Source organism: Desmodus rotundus, chromosome 9 (genome assembly GCF_022682495.2).
Source record: "Desmodus rotundus isolate HL8 chromosome 9, HLdesRot8A.1, whole genome shotgun sequence".
NCBI lineage: Eukaryota > Metazoa > Chordata > Mammalia > Chiroptera > Phyllostomidae > Desmodus > Desmodus rotundus.
In genome coordinates, this window is record NC_071395.1 from 14,208,567 (window position 1) to 14,234,372 (window position 25,806).

The 25,806-nt window shown below is 42.7% G+C and overlaps 1 protein-coding gene across 5 annotated transcripts in view; it reads left to right on the forward strand.

Moving 5' to 3' along the window:
• GAB1 (GRB2 associated binding protein 1) overlaps positions 1 to 25,806 on the forward strand; it is a 112,358-nt gene that overhangs the window by 7,819 nt on the left and 78,733 nt on the right. Inside the window, exon 1 of one of the 5 annotated variants that reach the window (XM_053911889.1) lies at positions 8,561 to 8,709. The exons of the other annotated variants lie outside the window; for them this stretch is intronic. The gene's annotated coding sequence lies outside the window, so the exon portion shown is untranslated. Of the gene's footprint in view, positions 1 to 8,560; positions 8,710 to 25,806 lie in introns of those variants that run through there. 5 annotated transcript variants of the gene reach the window in all.

Sequence of the window (25,806 nt, forward strand, 5' to 3'; positions counted from 1 at the left end):
TATCGCTGTTACATTAGCTCTTGAAAAATTCTGATTACAACTTGTAGCTGCCAAGCCCCATCCTGCAGTGTTATCTGGGGCAGAAATTTTCCATGTGGTTGTTTTTAGCAGAGCTACTATATGCAAACTGCACATGAAGATGTAAGTTGCAAAGAAAAGAGCTTCTAGCAGAGGAAATGTGAGTTATCTCAGTTTTTTTTCTGCCATTTAATTGTTCTTTCCTTAGTGTGTGTTTCAGACATTTTTATCATATTTCTAAACTGAGTTTTCCTTTATTTTTACATACTGGAAAGAATGCCAAATTTGTCACGAGTTTTTCTTATGGTGCTGGGGTTTTTTTTTTTGGCTCCCTGCTTTTTACTTTGAATTCATACTTGGCCTAGGTAATTCCCTATGTATTTTTAAAAAAAACAAAAAAAAACCAATGTCCCAAAAGGAAAAAAAACAAAACATGGCTACATTGTTCCATGAATTAAAAACAATATACTGAGAGTCCAAACATTTCTTTTAAATGTAAAAATCTTAGGTCATTTTTTTTGAAGGAAGAAAAATACTAAACTTTGCTTTAACTATCCTATTCATTGTTTTTCTTTTCCCTTTTTAACTTATTTTCCTGTTTTGACTCACGTCGTCTAAATTTTTTGGAAACAGTATTATACGCTCTTCTTTAAGAACATCACACATGGGCAGAGAAAACTTTAGAATTCCATTTCACATTGGAAGAGTGACAGGAAGATCATCTGGTGGGGGGGGGGGGCGTGTCAATTAACATCAAGCCTTTTAAACTTTCACGGTGCGTGGAAAGTTGCATTGCATATTTGTCCTTATTGCTCCGCTATTACACGAAATAAGCAGGTGAATATAATTTCAGTTAAGAGATTCACTTTAGGGAAGTGAAAATGCAGCACAACAGCATCAGGAGAAGGTGGGCAACGCAATCTATTTCTGTTGTCTTTTTTATTATTTAATGTAGCAGTGCGCCGATTGCAGTAACATTCAATTTGCTACCTGGTTTAAGTGGCAGAAAGGTAAGAGCATTCTTTGCCCCTATGGATCCCTACCCTCTTCCTCTTTTCCTCTTTATTTCCCCCTTCTTCCCCTGTAACAGAAGCCTGGCCACAAACATGCCAAAGTACGTGTGTCAGAATCTGGACACACAGTCTTTCACCTTTTCGGCAATGTGGTAATCGAGAGCAGGGATAATAATGGTCCGCCGGCATGGGGATTGTTTTTCTCTCCTGAAGTGCAGTTTTAAGTTACCACTGTGTTGGGAAATGTGGTTGGGCCACTTTCTGACTAGCAGAACTCCTCCCCAGATGACTACCTGATTGAAAAATGAAGTGCCCGGTGTGCTTTCCCAGCTCCAGCCCATCGCACGTTCCCATCAGCGTCTTGGCCAGAGTCTCACAGTAGCTGAGATGAAAGTGCTTCTGGTTGGAGGGATGACCCACTCGATTGGCAGGAAAGAAGTGCTTTAATCTTTGACTCTGGGAAGAGAAACGCTCGGTAGAAGGCCACCTCTTATGTTTTGAATTCCAACGGTGTTACACAGAGCTTGATGAGGAACGACACTTCATTTCACTTAGGGAGGTGGGATGTGAAGCCCCTTCCCTCTGGCAAAGTTATAATTGACCCCAAAGTGGTGTAGGAGTATTGGATTTTACAAGTTCTCCCAGACAGTTCCAGGTTGAAATGCTTGGAGTGCTGAGAAATGTAAAAGGAATTCCTGAACTAGTACAATAAAAATGCAAAATATTTGGGAAGGTAATTTTTTCCTAGTGATGCTATTACATACAATCAACACTTTCTGAGTAACTTTCACTGGATATATAGGTCATTTATCTCCAAAGAAAGAGGCACAAAATTCAATGGCTGCTGTTGAACAGTATTCTTTTATTTCCTCTCTTCATTTAAGCAAATAGTCAAAACAGGAAAAGCATGCCTAATACATTTTTAAGTATATTTGTCTAAGTGGTTTTTATAATGACCCACAGCTTACAAAGTAAAGGTGTATACACATGATTTGTTTACCAAAAAAAAAAATTAGGGCTTCATGTATCATCCTTGGGTTTGTTTATAGGACATTAATTTCCAGAGGACAAGGGTAGCCTTTATTCTCTGTGTCTGAAAGGTACAGCGAGGCACCTTGCACAGTCTCTTGAACAACACGACCAAATAATTGTAGAACTTTAAACCTAAAAGTATAAATCATCGAGTCCAGTGTCTCTCAATTTTTTCGAACCCATTTCTCTCTAAGGTATTGTTTGGATGACCTCTGACCCTTATTCCAGCCTTACTTTCTATGATTTATATCACCAAAACAATGGCTATATCGAATACCTTTTCCAGTCATACATCTCTCCTCTTCCCCTAGTCAAAAGTCCAAACTCCTTGTTTCATAGGGAGTGAAAATAGCCTCTGGGAGAGTAATCGGTTTGTTCAAGGTCACACAAGTTACCCAGCTGCTCTGGCGGGTCCTCGGGTCTCCCTTCCCAGCTCAGGTCCTTCGGTCACTGAGGGAGTGTCCGCGGTGAAGGATTCAGAAGAAGGGGACCGAGAGAGCACTCTCTCCACCCTCAGGAGCTCATACCTGGGAGGGACTCAGGGTGCGCTCAGCACCGTGGGGTATGTAATGACCAGTGAGGGGCAGGCGCAGCGCTGGGAGAGCTTAGCAAAGGAAGGTGAGTTCAGGGACTCTCGGAAGGATAATGAAGGTGGTAAGGGATTTAGCCAGACTCTTAAGTGGGTTTTGTGCACTTGGCTGTCCCTTCCTCCTCACTGGCCACTCACTTCATAATGGAGTGTAGACCGAGTCCTTCCCCACCACTGTTCTCTAAACAGCTCCCACGCCGTCCCTGGGGACCTCCTGGTTGCCAAATCCAGCAGAACTAGATTTGAAGTGTTTGGTTCTTGTTTTCATGGAACTCCTGATGGAAAGAAATGACCAACCCCTTTTCTCAAAATATGTTCTTTCCTGTGCCTTCCTGCTAATCAGGCTCTGGTTTCTGCAAGTATCGGAGTTCCTGGGGGTGCTGCTAGAAGCCCTGGCCGGTCTCCTCTCCCCTCCCGCCCTGCTGGTGGTTCTTCATCTGTAGTGAGTTCATGAATTCCTTTGAAAGTTTGATAAAAGCTCTGGGCACTCAGTTTCCGCAGAATCCTTACAAACTCGGATGCAGATGTTACTACGACCTTGCCTGTTTTCTAACCATGAAAGCCCACCTATGGATCTTAAATGCCCCTGAGTTATGTACAGGCTGAGGATTTGAAGATTCTGTCTGCACTCATTCCTCACTCCAGGTCTGTGGGTCTGCTTAGGTGGCCTGCAGCAACTCTGAGTCAGCACACCCGCCCGCAGCGGCAGGCAGGCCTGTCCCTAACCCCTGTGCTCTCACTGTTCCCTCGCACTCAGCCATCTCTGGTCTGGTGGCTTAAGCCAGCAGATTTTCTTTACTGTCCCTCCCTCATTCCCCACACTCAGTGACCAGATCCTGTCAGTTTTACCTCCCAAATGTCACTCGACTCATTGACCTCTCTGTCGCCTAAGCTATTTTTGCTTTCCTTCTGGGTTGTCACAGTAGCTGGTTGTCTTCCTATTTCCATTCTTGTCCCCCCTCCAAACTGCCCTTATCATGGCAGTCGTGGGACCTTTCTGGACAGGGATCTGATAACACCAGGCCTCGGGCGGAAGCTGCTGGGCCATGCTCCTTCGCTTCCAGGAACGCCCAGGCCTCCTCTCGCCGAGGGGCGCTCTGTGACCTAGAGCCTTGGTGGCCGCCTTCTCTCTCATGCTTTCCACATCAGCCCTCCTGGACTTTGATGTCCCCAGAGGGCCCTGTGACCTCTCACTCTGGCCTCTGCCTGTGCTCGCCCCTCCTCCAGGAATTCTTGGCTCTCTCCCTTCCCTGCTGACTTATGCTCATTCTCCGGGGCCACACTGGGACTCTTGTGAACCTCAGGGACTTTTGCCTTCGTGAGCCACCCCGCCATGAAAAAATAATAAAAATTATATTTTGCAACCGCATCAGTATGACGATGAATATATTCCAGGCTGACTTTGTTGTTATATATTCATTATTATTATACAGATGTTCGTCGACTTAGGAGGTGTCATGTGCCAACAAACCCACAGGTTGAAAATATTCATCTGTTGAAGATGCACTTCATCCATCTAACCTAGCGAACATCAGAGGTTGGCCTGGCCTACCTGAAACATGCTCAGAACACAGTATCCAAAATCACTGGTGGCCCAGGCCCCTGCAGAGCGGGGGCTGTTAAGTCTGTGGGTCACCTGACCAGCTGGCTGCCACTCTCTCTGCTGCTGTCCAGCATCATGAGGGAGTATTGTACCGATTATTGCTAGCTCGGAAAAAGAGCAAAATTCAAAATTCGAAGTGCGGTTTCTACTGCGGTTTCTGCTTTTGCACCATCATAAAGTTGAAAAATTCTAAGTCAAACCATCGTAAATTGGGGACTGAGTGTATTCATTTTTTACTCTGATTTTAAGAGAAATTACTATTAAAACACTTTCCGTGGATGCCTGCAAGCCTCATGGTCCTTAGCATGGTGCTGCCTGTACCCAATGGATACCTTGGTCTGTTAAATGGATATAAATACTTTGGAGGTTCAACTGATGGATTGTGACCAGGAAGGATGAGGAGCCCACTTAGTTATTTATTTTGTTATGTGGCACTTCTGTCGTGGCTTGGGTAGCTTGCTAAAACAATATTAAGATTGTGCATTTTAGTCTCTGGCAATGGAAAAATGTATGGAAAACAGGGTGATAAAAAGTATTTTATATACACACACATGCGTGCACACACACACGTTTATATATTTAAGAGCAAAACACATGAGATTTTTAATGATGTCAGAAATAAATTCTGTGAGCTGTTTCACTAACGTGAACATTTGTTCATTATGTTTCTGTGGTTTTTAATGGCAGTGGGGGGTGGTTTTGCCCCCACTGGGGACATGTGGCAGTGTCTGGAGACATTTTTAGGTGTCACACCTAGGGGTGCCCCTGGCTGTTAGTGGGTAGAGGTCAGGGATGCTGCCAACCGTGCTATAAGGCACCGGGCAGCCCCCACAACAAAGATTCACCAGGGAAAGTGTCAATAGTGCTGAAGTTAGCGGTCCTTCGCCCAGCTTGGCTGCTACATCATATTGTGTAAACAGTTTATTTCCCTGGGATTCCATTAAAAGCCCGCATCCAGCTGCAGGACTGTGTCGTTGCACTGGAACCAAACATTTATTTTTCTGACTTCAGCAAAGTTGAGAAAAGCAGTCACCGAGGTGACTGAACACCAGAGGTTGGTGCCGTGTGTGACCCTTTCACAGGAGGTTATGGGATTGGCAGCACCTCTCTCAAACCTCCTGCTGTCATTTAAGTCATTACTGAAATACTCATTTTGCTCTTGCTAATTCTAGCTGGAGTACAACCATTTGTTGTCTGGGTGGGGAGGGGGATGCTGAGTCATTTATTCATGCTTTTTATTACCTCTTGGCTTGAGTATCACCATTCATTGTTCACAAGCCGCCCAGCTTGTTTACTTTTATAAATTACATGTAATCACTCCCCTTGCAGGTCTGGCTACTGTAATTGGCAGTAGCCACAGAGCAGGGCTGACGGGTCTGCATTTATGCTGATGCCTCACATTCAGTTCCTGTTGCGCTCTCTGCCGCTTCCTTGCCTCTTCCTTCTGTGTTTGAAAAGGAAGGTGAACAGAGAACCACCCCCATGCTCTCTCTTCTCAGATGCCTGATGGTCCTTATTTAGAGTTTGGAAGCATCCCTGTGTCCTTTGGTTTTGGGAGAGTGAAGGGTTTTGGTCAGTGGTCCTCAGACATCAGTGTGTTTAGCAATCACCTGGGTAACTTCTTTTTTTGGGGGGGTGACTTCTAAAATGAAAATTTTTTTTCACACACTTCTTTTCATTCACTTAAAAAAATTAAAGTATACTTGCTGCACAATGTTATGTGAGTTTCTGGTTATTCAATATTTGTATTCAACACTATATGAGAACTTAGTTATTCAACATTTATAACCCTTTGAAGTGATCACTGTGGTAAGTCTAGTAAATCTAGGTGGAGGTGCAGAAAACTACATTTTCTAATCCAGACCCCAGCTGATGCTGATGTGGGTGGTCCTTAAATTATACTCGGAGAAATCCTGAGTTGGCATGGAGGAAAAAAAGAGAGACGGAAGAAAATCTAATGGAAGTGAATACCTACGAGTGGCCTAGGGAGACAAGAACCAAAACTCAGGAGGTAATTTAGCCTGTCTTCTGTGAGATAAGAGAAATATGCTATAATGCTTAAAAAGGTATGCGCTTAGTGTTTTCCAGCAGTGATGGAGACCAAACTGTCTCCTAACGACTTAGTTAGAGGGTGAAAAAGTGAAAGGGACTTTTTAGGAAGGGTAGGCTATGAGAAAGTACCTAACTATTGCTAAGAAGCTCTAAGGGCGTTATTAACTCAAAGAAGGTATTATGTAGGTATCAATTTAAAAAACAGTGTATGTCCCTGAATCAAGAGTTTATAAATGACATGAAGTGAAGAAGAGATATGGAAGAGGATTAGCTGTTCACCTGAGTTCTGGTTATTCTGGTTATTGGATCTGAAAGCATATTATTGAAATACAGTCCAGATTTCCTGGGCTAGTTCTGGTTTCAAACATTCTTTCCCCTTGTCTTTATTATACATGTCTGGTTGGCCCCAGTTTTTGGTTAGTTGAGATGTTTTTGATTTGTAAGAACACCAAAGTAGTTGTATTTGACTAAAGAAGTTCTCTTGATTCCCTCTCTGTCTCACTCTCTCTCTCTCTCTCCCTCTCTGTTTAATATATGTGTTCTAATCTCTTTTTACCTAACTTTGATTTTAAAATCTATTTTAGAGAAAGAAAGCGAAAGAGAGAGATAAGCAAGACAGACTATTTTAGAAAACTGATCAAGAAGTGGAACCAAGTAGGAGTGGTTGTTTATTAATCCTAGCAGGGAACTAAAGTAAAGAGTTTTATTTCCAATGACCTACTGAACTGACTCCATTTCTAGAAAGCTCTATTATTTTTTGACATATTATTTCCTTAAGGAACCTTTAAGATTTCTTCCAGTTACCTTGCAGAAAGATCTTGATGCACACCTTGCCAAAAGAGGAATTTGAGGATTACTTATAAAAAAGACTTATCATTCATTAGCTTTCATTAAATCATTCTTTACCCTGTTCTATCTGTGTGTCAAAGTGTTTGTTTCCATGCTAGGAACCTGGATTACACTGTAGAACTTTTCATCACTAGCGTGCTCATCTTTCCCCTCTCCCTTCCTCTTTGGGACCTTCCACGCTCTCTCCCTTCCCCATTCCTTTACTTCAGCCTTAGGTACTATACTATGCCCATCCGCCTGCAAGGTCTTATAGGATCTTCCTGTCTCCTTTGTAAGTGTTGAGTCTCATTATTGTTACTATTTTTTCAATAGCTTTTTATTTTTCAATTACAGCTGACATACAATATTACATTCGTTTCAGGTGGACAATATAGTGATTAGTATGTATATAACTTACAAAGTAATCACCCTGATAAGTCTAGTACCCATCTGACACCATACAAGGTTACTACAGTGTTGATTATACTCCATGTGCTGTGCTTTACAGCCCTGTAACTGTTTTTATAGCCGGCCGTTTGCACATCTCAGTCCCTTCCCCATTTCCACCCATCCCCACAGCTCCACCCCCTCATCTGGCAGCCATCGAAATGTTCTCTGTATATGAGTTTGTTTGTTTATTTTATTTCTTTGATTCCACATGTAAGTGAAATCATATGGCATTGGTCTTTTTCTGTCTTGCTTATTTCATTTAGCATAATTTCCTCTAGGTTAATCTATGTTGTCACAAATGGCAAGATTTTGTGCTTTTTTATAGCTGAGTAATACTCCATTGTGTATACGTACCTCTTCTTCACCCCTTCCTCTCTCAGTGGACACTTAGGCTGCTTCCATATCTTGGCTATTGTACGTAGTGCTGCAGAAAAGTGGAATTGCCAGGTCCTTCTTTGTCTCTTGTAGCCTTTGTTTTAAAGTCTGTTTTGTCTGATGTAAGTATTGCTACCCCAGTTTTTTGTTGTTGTTGTTTCCATTTGCATAAAATATCTTTTTCCTTCCCTTCACCTTCAGTCTGTGTCTTTCAGTCTGAAGTGGGTCTCTTGTGCATGTGGAAGGGTCTTGTTTTCTTACCCATTTAGCCACCCTGTGTCTTTTGATTATAGCATTTAACCCATTTTCCTTTAAAGTAATTATTTTGATAGGTATGTAGTTATTGCCATTTTATTACTCATATTTATTTTTCCCCTTTCTACTTAGAGAAGTCCCTTTAACATTTCTTGTAACACTGGTTTGGTGATAAGAAACTCCTTTAGCTTTTTCTTGTCTGGGAAGTTCTTTATCTGTCCTTCCCTACTCCGCCATCTTGACCTGAAGTCCGTCATTATTGTTATTATATGAAGTCCCTGCCACGCCCTCCCACTGCACCTGCAGTCCCAGTATGTTTGGTTAGTAGATCACTTGGCTGCTGAAGTGAATAATAGACGGGCTGCTGCTGATGGTGGTGGAGGCTCAGAACCAGCTTGCCATTTGCTCCGGTGACCGGGAAGGGCTCGCCTCCTGGACCCCTGCCTGGCCCAGAGAGTGAAGGCTGGGCTCCTGACTCGCACTCCTCATTGCTGGTAACCTTGCTTTCTTGCTTGCTTGTGTGTTTGAAACCATATACTTGGTAAACCTCTTTTCTTCTCAATAGTTCTGATTATTTTTTCAGATTTTTTCTAGAGTTTATTCTGACTCATCTGTTGTTTCACATGGTGATATATGTTTCCAGTGAGTATTTATATTGGCTGAGAACAAGTAGAAATGAGGGAGAACCATACGTTAAATAGTCATCCAAGTGGAGCATCCAAAAATATAGCTTAAATTTTCAGTGGCAATATTTTAACTTATACTGGTTTGTGTTTAACATATAGAAAAATGTTTTAAATATTAGGTAAGTAGATTTATGGTTCTTTGCATAAATTAATGAAGGAAAATGTTTAATAATTATATAAGACTTATTAAAATTAATATACATACTTAGCCTAATAATAATTGTATTTTTACTTAAATTTGAATAGAAAATATAGATAGATTCACTTAAAACTCATAGTATGTTGGTACACTGATTATTTCTGTGTTTTAATGTATAATTTTTAATACTCTGAACATATAAATGTTTGACATCTCCCTGCTTATTTTAGTGATTCTCAAACAACTAAAAGATTCTCTTTTATGGTAGTTTTTATACACATTAAAGTTTTTAGCAAATGTGGTTTTTATTCCCAAGCTGGAGAAATAATTGTATGTTGAGAAACCCATTTTTTTACTAAGGGAAATTGGAACATGGATATGGAAATATTTTTAATCTTTCAAATAAGATTCTAGCCTTAAAAGCATCCTGTCTGTTTTCAAATAGAATGTGTTGTGTTTCTAAACCATGTGCTTGCAAAGCAGAATACAGATTTTAATTAAAATGGTTAAGGAGAAGAAAATGATTCAAGGAAGACAAAGGCCAGTTTTTCTTAAAGTAATGAAAGGAGAAAAACTTCCATTCCTGTTTCTGCTCTTAATGAGGAAAATGAGGCTCTAGGGAACTGAGGCCTTGGGAACACCCCGAGTCCAGAGCAAGTTGTCTTCAGCAGACAGAGGTAGACGGAACACAGGTTGCCTGGCACCCAGCGCTGGCCATTCCCTATCTTGTCGTATCCACCTCCTTCGTCAGTGAGTCGGTGTAATTTCTTTCTTTTTAATTTATTTCATTTTATATTTTATTTTTTTATTGATTTGAGAGGGAGAGAGAAACATGGATTTGTTATTGCACTTATTTATGCATTCATTGGTTGATTCTTGTATGTGCCCTGACTGGGGATTGAACCTGCAAACTTGGCATACTGGGATGACGCTCTAACCAGTGGAGCTACCTGGTCAGGGCCTGGATTGGTGTACTTTCTAAAATTCAAACACGCGACATTGTAAGAACATTTTAGCTGCCTCTCAGAGCAGTGACTATATGGTAAATTCACCCTCATCTCTCTCTTTTTTAGTTTTATTGGGGATAAAAACACATAACATAAAATTTACCAACACCTTTTGGGAAGGCATGCACCTCACCTGTATGTGCTCCGGCACTGTCCTAGGAAGTTAATTATGTGGGATTTGCTCACCTGCTCTACACAGGAGAACCTACTTCAGTACCCACTGGAAACCCCACACCCCATTGTGCCCCTGAGGAGAAATTCCTACCTGGTCTTAGGTTCAGGGCTCAGCTTAATCTTGAGCATCTGAGAGTGAGTCACCCTGGGTGAGTGTGTAATCCCATTTATACTTTCCTTTCAACCTCCCTTTAATTTTTAAACTTAAGATACTGGGTCCTGATTTCCTTCCTAAGGTCTGGGGAGCTGGGGCCTAATTTAGGAACTAAGAGATGTGTAGTTGTGTTTTTTTTTGGAACCAGCACTTTCTGTTCCACTGCAAACGACGCTGCAGTGCCTGGGTTTTAAAATGCAGACTATGTGTGGAATGTCTGTGTGGACGAAGACACAAGTAAATGCTTTTGTGGGGTGGCAGGGAGAAAGAGGAAGGAAAGTTTTTAAACAGTCTCTATTTCGTGGGGGAAATCTTGAGATTTTTTTGGAATACGTACACACCGAAAAGGAGGACATTTTTTGATGTCTTTGTGTACACAAAAGAAAGGCTTGATATTAGGCTAAAAAGGTAGTTCATTGTTCAGTAGCTGTGTTGACTTGGACAGCTCTGCCGAGTTCTGCTTTGGATTCCAGTCACCGTTCTCCCTCCGGCGGGTAACTGCTACTACCCGACCTTCATCCGCAGGCTGGAAAGCGCTTCACTGAGGAAATATTTTAAAAAGAATACTTGCAAAGTGGCTGGGAATCTTTAAGGTGCTTTGAAGATAGTACTTAAAAAATGTGAATCGCCACACTTAAGAGTTTTGTACCAACAGAGTAATATGGGGACGGGAGTGACTTGAACATCAAAATACTTGTTTCTGAAGACGGCACACATCTGAGCAAAGCCGTTCTCCCCAAACGCTTCCTTGGAACTGGCAGTCTCCGAGCCAGCAGTCAGCTCCCTGAGCCAGTGCTTGGCACGCCTGTTTTAACCTGCACAGGTTCAGTTCACGCAGAGAAAGGGAGGGTGGGGTTACGAGATGGGAGCACCGTGTGAGCCTCATTAACATATTTTGAAGAACTGTATTTGCATAGTTGCCAACTTAGCTAGGCTACGTGGAGGCCTGCCAGGGAGCGATGGGAATTTCTGAGAGGAGGGTGAAGATTTCAGCCTGTAAAATGCTTCCTTTTTCTTCTTGGAAGGGAAACGTTTTAGAAGACCCTATGTAGGGTATTTTCCTTACTCTCCCAACATTTTCTTTTTTGGAAATCTGCAGAAATTTCAGATTGTCTCTTTCACCACATTTGGGGTTTTTTTGCAATACAGACTATAGGACTTGTCTCACAAACAGCTTTCGGTAATCTCTCCTGGGGGAGTGTGAGCTCCTACTCAGCCTGTTTTTTGTCTTTGCAGAGTTAGTCCTGAAGCTCTTTCTGGGAGCCTCGCTGGGGAGCCTCTTCCACAAGCTCTCCATTTGAACACACGCGGTGGGAACAGGACAGACAGGAAGGACTAGGGTGCCCGCAGAGCCAGCTCCTTCCCAGCAGACGCTCAAATCCTGCAGATGCCAGCCTGGCTCAGCTCCGTGGGGAGTACAGAGATGGTCTTTGCAAGGTGTCAGTTTTGTGGCCTGTATCTGTATCTGTCAGAAATACTCTTTTGACTTTGCATTGACACCTGCCTGGCTGAAACCACAACTTTAGGTTCTAAAATTAGCCATAAGGAGTAGCCAGTTGAAACCAGGGGTTCTCAGAGACTGTTGAATCTGGTTTTAAGGGTGAGAAGGTGCGGCTGGCCTGTGGGTGGTTCCCTAGGTCTCTTCTGTGGGCAGGACAGGGGAATATTCAAATCACCAGGGAGCTTTTTCAAAAACCATCCACCTTGATTTTTTCCCTCCTGTTTCCCTACTGCGGTGAGAGGTGGGTAGGGATGACAATGTGATGAGGTGGCATTTGACTCTGGAGTCTGAGGAAGTCATGGGAGCTTGCCACGGCGCAGTGGTTTCCATAGTTTAGGTTAGGTGGCAACCATGCGTCACGCTTACTCTTTGGAATGGAAAGATACAGCCTGCTGATGGCAGCTCTCACTCCTCCTGTCAAAGGTTTTGAGATAATATGTTAAATGTGCATGTAACAGGATTGCCGGAAGAGGGTTCCCCATGCCCCCCAACCCCAGTTGGGGCTTTGCTTTGTTCCTTTGTGTCTGTATAGGTACTTCTTAAGATTGACTTTTTAAAATCACAAAAATGGAGTATCAAAACCAAGAAAGAACAAATTTGTTCATACCTGTTAAAAAAACACTTTTTAAAAAATGAGAACCTAGGGAAGAACTCTGGTGCATTAAACCAAGCCCTAAATTTTCTAACGGGTATTGTAATGAGCATATATATTTATATTTCATATGCCAATCACATGCATGTATAAATATATATATATATTTTTTTAAAGCATATACATATGCTTTTAAACTTCTAGACTGAGTCCTTAAATTTCAACTAGCTTTTGTGGCACTTTACTGATTAACTTGTAACTTTGTTAATGTTTTGGTGATCATTATACTTACACAATCATTATCTACTCTTAACTAATTACAGTGATGCTTCATAACTTCCCCCCCCCCAGTTGATCCGTAATAGCCTGTGTCCAGGAAAAAACGTACAGGTGATTCTCGTCCTGTAATTCATGAAGCGCTGTAGGGTTAACGAATACCTTCAATTACCATTTTAGTATTTTCCATTTTTATTATCAAATGTTAAATACTGTATTTGTGGAGCTTCTCTATTGCGTTGGTTATTGTATCATAGGAATACTTATGACATGTTTACCAGTTTCACTCTTTAGTACATCTTCGCCATCTCTGAGGGTGGTAGATACAGAAGCTCTTTCTCAAACAAGTACACGCACGAAACTAAAACAATTTATTCAAGTCATACAACCACACTAGTGAAACTTGAATTCTGGCACTGGGCCCACATGTAAGCAGATAGAATGTGTGTGTGGGAAGAAGATACTAATCATTGATAGTTTCTTTATAATGAGTTAATATTTTTAGGTCCAAATATGACTTATTCAATAGGTATCCAGATTTTTTTTTAATTAAATGAAATGTAAATATTGACTTTTGTGTCCCTTTTAATTTTAATGACTTAGGAAGTTCGTATTTGTGGAAATACATAGAATAAGAACTTTTTTATTAGTTTTTGTATTCTTCGTACTTGGCTCATAAAGTAGAAGGAGAGAAAAGTGAACGAAGGGGCTGCCTTCAGGTGTAGTGAGGTCTAACCCCTTTAGCCATTCATTGTTCTGGCTCGTCTTTCCTCGGCGGGCTCCCTAGCTCCCGGCCTATTTACATATTGTTCTGTATAGTCCAGACTGGCTTGTCCTGTTCAGTGGGTTTGTTACACACTGAGGAGCTGAGGAAATGTGTGATAACGTTTTAAATGGCATTAGAAGTTAAACAGCACTTGAGAAGTGATGTAGCAGAGGACCCCAGCTGTCAGGTGTCCCAGAGTCCCCAGGGTGTTCTTGGGGGGCCATTTCCGTTTTCTCTGAGTAACAGGAAATAAATATGAAACTGTGGTACTCCCTGGCTGGAGGACCACTCCTTTATCCAAATGACGTCAGCATGCCCTGTCTGATCCTGAGAGTGTCTGATGCTAAAAGTGGATGTTAACCGTCCGCTAATGAGTGCTGCACACAGGCTGACACCAGCACACCAAACTGTGCCTTCATCTGTCTGTGCCCAGTGGGAAAACAGTGAAGGGCAGAGGTAGCTAGATGAGCCCTGCTCCCCTCCTACCTCGCTGTGTGCCGAGAGGATGTCCCCACGTGCTTCGTGATGAGCACTTCCTGTTCACTGTGCAGTGCTGGGTTCAGCGGACATCCAGGGCCTCGCTCATCCCCAGTTAGAGGGTGATGGGCTTTTCTAAAGCGTCCTCATCCCTATGCGTTCAGCTTTGTGAAGGGTGTGCTCAGCCCTCTGTGGGGCTGTGTGTCCCCTCAGTGCTGAGTATGTCCTCCCCAGGTTCACTTTTCATCAGGCCCCCAGGGCGAAATGGGGATCTAATGGTGGATGGAGAAGGCTGTCCTGGAAAGCTTCCCCAAACCACATGGGGCCTCTGAGGTTTGCAGGGTTCCCCATGTCAGAGGTTGTTTGTTCCCCCTAGAGTGATGGCCATGACCTGCTGCCATGTGATGCTCTGCAGTCTCTCACTCTCTCGCCTGTTCAATGTCGGGGCTTCTCTTTGAGCAAAAAGACTGGGGAACCCTAACTTAGAAGATCTCAGTTCAGCAGCAACCTACTTTTTTTCCCATGAGTCACTCTTAATTCAAAATATCCTAAAAGAGGTTGTCATTTCTGTAGGTCAGGCAGGTTGCAGCCTGCTTGATTTTTTTTTTTCTTTAAATATCTCGGGTTAAATGATTTTAGAGAGTACACGAGGAAATGGCTCTTTCATGAATGTTTGTGCAAATGATCCAACCTCACATGAATGAGTCCCAGCTTATCGACAGAAGCTTCATTTGCGGAAGCAGATTTGCCACTCCGTAGCCTAGTCTGAAACAATGAGGGAAGAATAACCCCTTATATCTCACATGCTTTTTAAAATCACAGTTTAGAGTTGCGCAAAGTTTCAAACAGTTCACGTTCTTCTGACTTTTTTAAAAAGATGATTGTTGCTATTTTAAATTTGCTTTCACTGTTTGAGATCAAAAATACGTTTTTCTATTCTGACTTCTTAGTTTTGAACTTAAGGTTAAAAAACCTGCGTCCATGGAATGGCTGTCTTTTCAGTGGTTAACTATTGGAGTTTACGGTCAGAAGATTGTGAAACCATTAGAGGACAAATGGAACGTGAAGTTAGGTTTAGGACAAGGAACTCTACTTGAATATTGCAAAAATAGCAAAAAAAAATTTTTTTAAAGAATGAATAACTGGCAACACAGACACGTCTTCCTGTAAGTTCCTTTTTTCCCCAAATCCTTGCCATCATACTAAAAAAGTTTTCTTGTGAGTTGATTTTTCTCAGAATCCCGCTGCTTGCTATTAGTAAGAATTTTTTCATGTGCCAACGTTTTATTTTTCATGTGACTTCTGCAGCCATTTGGGTCTTACTGAAAATATTTTTTCAAGTACATTGGTAAAAGGTAATGACAATAAGCCAAAAGGAAAACTTAATACAAACTTCTGCACAATTTAGTTACAGTGACTTGGAGAAATTAAATGCATTACCCAAGGTGAATGAAGTTAGAGTATTGTAAGAGAAATATTAATTCTAACTAAAGTATGAATACTTATTTACTTACTTCCAGTCCCAAAGATTACATTTTTTACTTCCTACCTCGTCTTTTCCCCAAGGGTGTGTATATTTAAGATTTCTCTATCAGGCTAACACAAGGTGATGCTGTAGTTCCTTTGGGGATAATTAAGCAGGAAGATAAAAATGCAAGTTTTTTGGAGGGGGCAGTTGGACTTCTTGAGCAATAGAATACCTTAGGACACGCAGGAAAGCAACTGAATGCTTTGTAGGGGACAGTGGGTGTTCTGTATCTCTCGGTCCGATGGGAAAAATAATCGTATTCGATACTACTGTTACAACAGCGTGGTGATATAGTCATCCTATTGTTCTTGTTAAGAAATGATTTCAGAAAGGCTCCACCACACCTCGCTTGGCAGCTCGCTCTGACTCTCTGACTTACCAGGAGGATCTCACTGTATTTGTTTGCCCTGTGAATCTTACCGTGGCCTTTGACCGAAAGTCATAAAATGTTACCTGACTTGGTCTGTCAGGCAGGATTCTCCGTTGTAAGCAGCAGACACCTCCTCATTAAGGATGAACTAGGTAGCTCACTGCTGAGAACCTAGTTTGGAACCAGGAGCCATGCCACCCAACTGGTGCCAGGAATATACTGCTGCCTGTGGGCCGTGGCCATAGTCACACTGCTGTCACCAGTGACACCGGACACTGACCACCACCCTTGCTGCCTCTGGAGGCTGCACTCACTGCCACCTCCTCACCCAGGTTTCTGTTTACTTATTCCTGTGCCTTGTAACTCAGCTGTCCCCAAACTCCGGTCCCCAATCTCCAGTCAGGGCCTGGTAGGAACCGCATGGCAGGAGGTGAGCTTGGATGTGATGCGCTTGAATCATCCTCAGAACATGCTCCCTGCCACCACCACCCCCATCCACGGAAAAGTCATCTTCCACGAAACCAGTCCCTGGTGCCAAAAAGGTTGTAACTGCTTGAGATTCAAAGTCTGGGGTGGGTTGGTTTCTTGGAGCCAGTGGGCCCAATCATGCCCTCGTACTCTGTTGCAAGGACAGCTACGGAAACAATGATCTCTAATTCGCTGCTCTGAGTAGCAGGGTTAATGATTTTCCAGACATACGAAGGGGAGTTCAGACGCTGGCCAACCTAAGAGAACCATAGGAGTCTGCTACCCCTGGCATATCGGAGGATTAAAAATACGGACGATAGCTACACTCCCACTGTACTTAAAGTAAATGTTTGCTGCTAATAGGTGTGAGGGGAAAATGTCAGAGCAAAATGTGTAATTTCTCAGTGTTCCCATAACGGCAGCCTCCACACACAGAGAGCAAGCACTCTGTTTATTGAACGGCTGTTTTGTGCTGGGTAATGGGTTTTCAGGTTTTTGGTGGTTTTTTATTTTTAATCTTTAGTCCACACAACAATCTTGAAAAGTAGACCTCATTGCCCACATTTTTACACAGAGAGAAACTGATGCTCCGGGTCACTTCCCAAATTTACACAGCTGGACCGTGGCTTTGCTGAGTGTGTTCCCAAACCTCTGTTCTTTCTGTTGAAGCAGGTTTCCTCCTCACAGAAATTCTGTGGAAAAGAGCAAAGATGACCTCCCTGATGTAAACCAGAAAATTTTGTGGTTTTGTGGGTGCTTCTGCGTTGTTTCCCTTACTCATCCATTGTTTATCATTTGTCATGAGTTGGGAGACCCCCCAGGCTCCGAGGAGTGGCTGAGGCTAGAGCTCCAGGTTGAGGGACTAGAAGAAGTGACCCTGAGGGCTTTGGGTCTCCGTGCAATCATTGGGAGTTTGCAGAGAAAGAGGAGATGGCGGGACCGTACAGAACACTCGTTCTGGGGTGGAGCAGAAGGAGAGGACTCAGCCAAAAAGACTGACTTTTACGTGGTAGGAAGAGATCCAGAGGAGGCCCCCGTTACAGCAGCCAGAGATCAGAGTGTGAGAAGGAAGGTGTGGTTGGGAGCCAGGAGCTGCGGGGATCTAAACAGGATGGGGTGGAGAGTGGGCACTGGAGTGGACTGGCCAAGCCGGAGGTTATGGTGCCCGTTTGGAAGTTGGACTGACGTTCTCTGACTCTTACCCTTCTCTGTAAATCCACCGTGAAGTGCGGTGATAGAAGCACTGCCCTGTATTGTAGGCTTACATACTTGGTGGACATACGGTTTTGCGTTTAAATTTTTAATGCTTTCTTTAATGATGCTTCGGTTTTGGTGGTTTGGGGGTGCCGCACCCACACTGCGAACAGCCGAGATGGACTGCAGTGTTTCCTGCCTCCCATTCTGGAGTCACAGCTGTTGACTTCAGACCATCGTCCCTCAAAAAGGTCTTAGACTGAGTCCCACTCAGTGTTGTTTTATGTCTGCCCACGTGGAAGCTAATCTGCCACTTTCCTTCCTACTCAGGCGGCCTTGTGAAATCTCCCAACCTATTTGTCTTTTTCAAATCAAAGAGCCTAGTGTCATTTCTAGGCATCCCAGTAATCAAACTTCAGAAAGGATGAGTGATTCGAATGTGGCTCTTTCCAGTGTAATCCCTCCCTCTTTAGAGTACACAGGCATGGGACTGAAAGGAAAAGAAGTGTTCCTGGGTGGACTGTAGAAAAGTATGGGGGAACCGGGGAGGGGTCGGAATGGAGTTCCCTGACTGCGAGGCTGGGTGTCCAGAGCCTTCCGCCTCTGTTGGGTGGGCCCTTGCAGACGGCCCCCCCCCTCCCCCCGCCCCCCGTGAGTTCCGTACTGCCCTGTGCCGCCACGCCCACTCCCGCTCCCGCAAGATCCCTCCTCTCTCTGGGGTTGATGACTTCCCTCCTCTTGGTCGCCTGCCCTGCCTCCCCGTGTTTGCTAGTGTACTCCCACAGGCCAGCAGCGATGCTGGCCACCTCTGCCCAGCATTAGCTGGCACTGGGATTTGTGAAAAGGGTGGATCTAGGGCCTGCGAAGATGAAAACTCTCCTTGCATGTGCTTTTTTAGTTACTTGTTTTCGTCACTCCCAGTGATGGAATGAATGCACGTGGAAGACGAAGGAGGGGAAATGATGCCTGACATGCCTAATATTCTTTTATTTTTGTGCTCATCAAACCTGCCCCCACCTCCACCCACTCACCCTCACCCCATTCTTCTTTCTAACCCTTCAATGTCTGTCTTCCCTGATGGACTATAAGCTCCAGAAGGAGAAAAACTATGTTGATTTCTGTCTGTGGTGTGACCCCCAGTGCTTAGCACAGGGCCTCACGCATGGACCTCGAAATACGCCCGTTTGGTGAATGAGTGAGGAATGGGAGGCGAGTAAGGGGAGTAAGCTTTTATTTCTCCCTATATCTTCGTTGACGACTTTACCCTGGTCGGATTTCTTCTTCACCCCCCTCACCCCCGGTCTCTAACCTCGAAGGAGCCTGCCTCCCAGCAGCAGCAAAAAGATGGTTCCCATGACAGGGTGCTAGACGCATCGTCCAGGGTGCAGTTTCTGCACGGTGGTTGGTCTGTTGGAACTCTGCAATTAAGGAAGCTTTCGTAGGCTGGCCAGAGAAGTGAACCATTGTGTACAACATTATTTGTATGGGAAGATGCATTCTGAGTTCAAATAAATCTGCTTTCCTACAAACTTTTGGATTACGACCTTTCTGTTTGTTGGGGACTGCCATTGCACGATCTCCCGTTCAGGCTTTTATTCATTACCAATTCATTACCAATATATAAATGAACAATGAGCCATTTCTTTGTAGAGGAGCAGAGCCAGAAGTCTCTCATTCTGAGATTATAAACAATTACATTAAAGTGAACTTCATTTATCCAACAAACACGGTAGTTTATTTCAAACGTATGTGCAGAGTGCCTGGCACATGCCGGGCCTCATATGAAGGATTCACACATGAATAAAACAGGGGCTCTGTCTGGGCAAGGTCACAGTCAGGGTTCTAGTGACATAGGAACTGGACTCATGTAGCATACGAGGTCACTTTCCGCTCTGAAATTCAGTAATTCCGTGGTTCTCAATTGCTCTATTCATTTGCTCATTTTCCTTGTCATATATGGTTCTGTTATAAAGTGCCTTTCTAGGCAGTAATGCAGCAAGCATATTCACATTCATGAGTAACAATTGAGAGCAATAACCCTGCCTTTCCAGCTTTTAAGTAATTCTAAATTTGATCTCTGTCTTTATTATTAAGAATGCAAAATCCAGGAGCAACCATTTATACTTTTATTCTGGCTTTTTATCATAAAAAGAATGTAGCCAGGCACATCATGAACCAGACAGAAACATAGAATGATAGGGGCTATTACTCTGAAAGGAGAAGTATTCCACCCTGGCCAGGTGGCTCAGCTGGTTGGAGCTTCCTCCCGTACAACAAAAGTGTGGGTTCAAGTCCTGGTCAGGACCCATACCTGGGTTGCAGATTTGATCCCCTATTAGGGCATGTATGGGAGGCCACCGATCGATGTTTCTCTCCCTTTCTCTCTCTCCCCTTCCTCTCTCTCTAAAATCTGTGAGCATATCCTTGGGTGAGGATAAGAAAGAAAGAAATAGACGGAGGAAGGGAGGGAGAGAAAGAAGAAAGGAGGGAGGGGGAAGGGCAGTCCACAAGCATAATATACAGGAGTGGGCAAAAGCAGGTTTACAGTTATGAGTACACAAAACACAGCTAATTCTTGTACTATTATTTATTAGGTATTTTATTATTTATTTGTATTACAACTGTAAACCTGCTCTTGCCCACCCCTGAATATGGGTGTTGGATTGACAAGTAATTGCTTGTGTTTTCCACATGCTTTCCTGTAATTTTCCACCGTTTCACAGCACATGTGTGTCACTGCCTCACTGCCACCGCCCCACGCACACGCGTGCACATGCACGGTGTGTCTTCAGACCAGTAAAAACATTGCAGTGAGGTGTGCTTTCCCCCTAGTTACTCACCTCTGTGTCTTCATAAATGCTCAGGGAACAAATCCTGGTTTCTGGGAGCTGGAATACGGGAAATCTGGTTGTTTATATAAAAGATTTTACAGACATTTATGAAATACACTTACAACTCCCTGGAATAAAACAAAATAAGCCTTTTTTGCACTTTCTGGAAATAGTTTTATTCTGTGCCGAAACTTGGAAAAGTTTCCTGGTAGTTAATTTCAAATCTGTTTTTAACCAGAAACTTCTTTATTGGTGAATCTCTTTTATTTTGAGTAAATTAAAGTCTGTAATGCAAGTAACATATTAACTGTTTCTGTCAGTGAATTAATGGCTATTTCCTCCCAGGACCTGGAGAGAAACAGATCTAGCTTCTAAAATCCCACTTGGTGATCAGGATAACGGGGTAACCTCTGAACTGGTGCTTAAACTAGAATTTGTACATTTTGTACAATTCATACATTTTAGAGTATTAGTTTTCTTCTTTAAATAACTCCCAAAGCACTACATTTTTTACTGCCTTGCTGCTTTCTTATTTATCGTTTTAGCAGTTTCTTTTCATGTAAAAACCAATCTTTAGCTGGATTCAGCTACCCATAATTATGGGAAATGGAAAACCCACGTTGGAAGAGTAGTTCGGCTGTAGTGAAAGAACAGTTCATAAATTATTCAGGAATTTGCTTCGGCGATCCTGTAAGTATGCTTTGCTGTTCTGTTCCACCCAGAATGATGGATGACCCGTGTAGGTACCCGTCACAGCGCCTCTGCTAACAAAGAGCTCGTGGCCTGGCATTGACAAGAATCCTCAGTGATCGGAACCAACTGGACTTATACTAACTCGGTTCAGTCAATACCTACTGTTTCACCATTCTAGAAATTAAAAGTAGAGACACTTCGGCAAGTTTATTGGAAGATTGTTTTTAACTAAAGTTTCCATTTTTAGAAGAAAATCACATTATTGCAAAGGAATGAATCAAATGTAAAATAAGGGAAAGGCTTTTCTTGATAACGGGTACATAACAGATCCTTGATAAATACTGATCATTTCATCTATCATAGAGGCAAATATTTAGATTTAGAAGCTGGGGCCACCTCACAATCCAGAGGTCTGCACACTGTGAAGCCTTTTCCTTCCGTTTTACGTGACGTATATATGCACATGGTGTGGAATTGGTAGGCTCTTCATGGGTTTATTACCTTTTCTGGTTTCATTTTCTTTTACTCTTAAAGTGAACATTTAATTTTAATTAAGCTATGTTTTTGCTTGTGATGAGCCAAGTTTTGCTTATACTTGAGGTTTTTCTAAGTTCGTTGTTTTATAGCAAAATACAAAATCAGAAATTTACGGTCGATATTACCCAGAAGAAGACACTATTAGCTTTCTAAAGGCTTTGACCCTTTCTTAGAGGAAGACACAATAAATTCAATACTAACAGCTGGCCCACTTTGTCTAATTAAGAACAAATAAATGAACCACCAACACAAAAGGAAACCTAACATCCGATAATGTGTGATTATTCTTTTTTATGTGGTCATAGAACACATAAACAATGGGATACAGCCTCAGGTTTAAAAAAATGCCATTTGAAAATTAAACTTGATGTCATATAAAGGACACTAATCACTTATACTAACGACTATTTTGTGTTCAAATATTGAGTTTCATATGTCTTACACTTTTTTATCATTTATTTTTAATACCTAAAGTGAACATGATTTAGGGATTAAGAATATAGCAGATTCATTTCTTTCAGGAAAGTTCTAAAGCAATGAATCCTAAACTCTTAAAAAAAAATTTCAACTTGCTGTCATGTCCTCTGTTCAGCATGTATGTGGTATTCTCTATACATAGTTAATACATATGTCTAAGTGGGAAAAATGTATGGGACAAAACAGCCTAGCTATACAAATTCTTTATAAACATAAATATTAAAATGGATTAATTTGTTTTTTATAATAGTTTTATTGAGCTATAATCCCTATAAAGTTTACTCTTTTACAATGCATCCATCTCCACTTTCTAATTCCAGAGCATTGTTATCACCCCCAAAAGAAGCCCCATATGCATTAGCAGTCACTCCTCAGGTGCCCCCAACAGACCCCCATTAGCCCCCGGCAGTCAGCAGTCTGCATTCTATCTGTATGGATTTGCCTATTCCGGACATTTCATGTGACGGAGCATGTGATATATGTGGCCTTCTGGGTCTGGTGTCTTTCACTTGGCAGAACGGTTTTCAAGCCCCTCCATGTCACGGCATCCACCAGAACCTCGTGCCTTGTTATGGCCATTCCATGGCATGGATCCATCAGTTTGATTATCCAAAATGCATTAAATTTATTGTTGAATTAAAAATTGTACAGTCTTCAAGGCCTTCTCTGATTTTCCCGGCTCCTTTCTCTTACCTCTCTGTGTTCTAGCCCCTCACCTTTCACCGCTGGGTCTTCACTATTTTTTTTTGAGGATTATTTCAAATTCAGCTTTCTAAATTTTTCCCTTGATCCCACGAGTAATAAGCGACGTCTCTTCCCTCAGATTCTCACAGTTCTTTTCCTTTCCACAGTTTGAACCTGTGCTTTTGGCTATTTGTATACCTGTCTCTCATTTCAGATTTGAATACATGAGACAAGGGCATTTCTGTTGCCATCCGAAGTAGTCTTGGGAATAGTCAAAAATCAACACATAGTTTTTAAAGTAATGAATGAGATCATTGGAGATCACCTGGGTGTCCTAAGGCTAAGGCTGTAATTGATATCTAGTTGGATGCCAAAAAACTGTCTCAGGAGTTAAGGCGGATAACTCATTTTGGAAAAACCTGCCTTCTCATTGTTAATGGGTGCAGTGATCTCATGTCTGGCCCGCCGTTGGAACTCAATAAATGTTTGTTGAACTGGACTCCATATCCAGGAGCAGGGCCGGGGGAATTTTCAGTGTTTTTAGAAAGGAATTTCTATAGTATTTATTTATAAATATACTCAAAAGCCCCAAGTTGAAAAGGGAGAGAGTGAGAACACATGTTGATCACGTGAGGAGAGCACTGGGAGGGGCCCCTTTGCAGGAGAGCCCAGAGCAGTTGCTTTTCACTTTTATATTGGATGTGTCATGTTTGGATATGTCAGCAAATGTTTGCTTTTTTCTTTTCCCTTCCCGAGGAGTAAGTGCCAGTTACACTGAAGCCTTAATAAAACAGACTGTTAAATGTTCTACCGTAAGTGCAAGGGCTTGAGGGTACAACTTCCTTCTTTTTGAAGCTATGTTTGGCTCCGCCTTCAGTCAGGAGGTAGGATTGCAAATCCGGATGAGGGTCTGTAAGTTCCCATGATGGGCCATTCACAAAGTGCTCCTCTTGGGTGCAGCGTGGCCTTTGATTCTGGGCTAGTGTTTTTAGGCACATCCACAGGGCTTTGAGAAGGGAGAAGGATGTACTGGTAAGTCCTGTTTTTGGAGAAGAAAGAGTGAGCGGGGGTTTTACTAGCATGACAGAGAAATTTCGTAGGTTCTAGTGCTAATATGTGGGCAAAGATCAGAGAAAGGGCCGGTCAGCAGCCCAGTGTTGGAAGAGGTAAGCACCAGATTCTTGGGGTTCTCTTAGTTTCTGTTTTTGTCCCTACCAGTTGTCCCCCAAATAGGACTGTGCTGTTTTTGGAGTAGATGATACTACTCCATCACCTTGTGATTGTCTAAAACTTAGATGTTTAAACAGTTTGAAAACTTGTTGCAGTAGGACTTGAAAAAGCTTTCTGACTTTCACTTTTATCCTTTCCATTCTCACCTCTCTAAGTTGCCAAAGATGTGCCAAATTTCTATAAATATGTACAATTAAAATATTTTAATTGCAGTGCATAAGTAGTTATTCTTGGCAGTAGATTCCTAAGGAAGTTTTTCTTCATATTTTGTGCAGTTGTCAAGATGTGGTTCCTTTTTATGGAATAACATAATATAGAGATGTCTTTATTTTCCTTTGTCTAAATTCATCTGGTTTTATGTGTACTTCTCACACCTGATCTTTTGTTTGCTTCATGTTTGCCATGTCCCTAGGCCAAGCAAGGAGCGACTGAACCTTACAAAACAATTTCACTCATTTTATACCACTCTGTTGGCAATGAGAAAAGACTTTCTTTTCCCACTGGATACATTCTTTATAAGATAAATTCAATGCAGGGTGAATATTTCCTATTGCTCTAGTGCTTACCACAAAAGATAAGCCTCAATCATAAAAGATGAAAAAGAGAAGTCCGGTGGTGTTTGTTCTTTCACAAACTCACATCTGGAGTAAGAACATAACATGGGCAGTTTCCTGATAACTGCCATTGGTGTCCACGATCTGATACTGTTGCGTGATACCCTGACATTGCTTCCTGTTTCTGAGGGAATGATTGGATAGGAAGCCAAGTTGCTTACTAAACTGGGAACTAGCTCTTGGAGAATGCACAGGAAACCCAGCTGCTTAGGCCATTTCGCGGAGACACAAGGCTAACTGTAACCTGTATGGGCTGTCTGGCTGCACCCAGGTGGCTGGTTTTGGAAACTGGCTTCAAATAAGTGAAAGCCCTGGCGTTACTGTCCTAGTTGCACCAACACTAACAAACAAGAATTACAGGGTCAGCTGAACGTAAAGGAGACATATCTGACAGTGAGAGCCTGGCAGCAAGCTCTCTGAACCTCAGGGAGCTCCGTCCCCATCCCGGGACGTGTTCGAACAGAAACTGGACGAGTACCCACTTAGGTGGGACATTGGTCAGGGGCCTGGTGGGGAGCAGGGGGCAACATTCAAATTGGATAATTGGAGGAATGTTTCATCAAAAGACAGCTTACCAAAATATAGAGCCCAGTGAGCATAATATAAGGGCAAGTAAGAGGGGTGGGCAGGGGCCAGCACCCAGAACAAAAGGAAAAAAGAGGGAGCATTGCCAAATGCCACGAGAGGGGGCTGTGTAGAAATGGCTGCCTGGCAGAAGCTGAGGTCTCTGGTCAAGGGGCATGGCCGTCCATCAAGAACACACAGGGGCGTAGCCAGGCAGTCGGTCCCTGACCCTAGGCTCCTTGCCCTAGGTTTCCTATGGCCAAAGCCAGTCGAAATCTGAAGAGCAAGAGTTTCGTGTGGTCCTTTGCAGTTCAGCCTCCCCAAGCTCAGAGTAGGATGGAACTCGTGGAGAGTGGATCTGGTGGGGTTGGTGGGGGAAGGCATGGAAACTGTACAGAATGGATGCTATAAAAAGAGATTTCCGTATAGAATGGGACATCCTAGTCATCCCCATTGATACACGGGACTCGTTTCTATGGGGAATCGTAGAGTCTCAAAAATACTTGAGGTTACCTAGGTCAAGCATCTAGAAAATGCAGACTTCCTAGTCATCCAACATCTAATTGAATAGTTTCAGTGACAGAGACCAAAGTCCTGCGTCAAGAAGCAGCTGGTTCTGTGGTAGAATA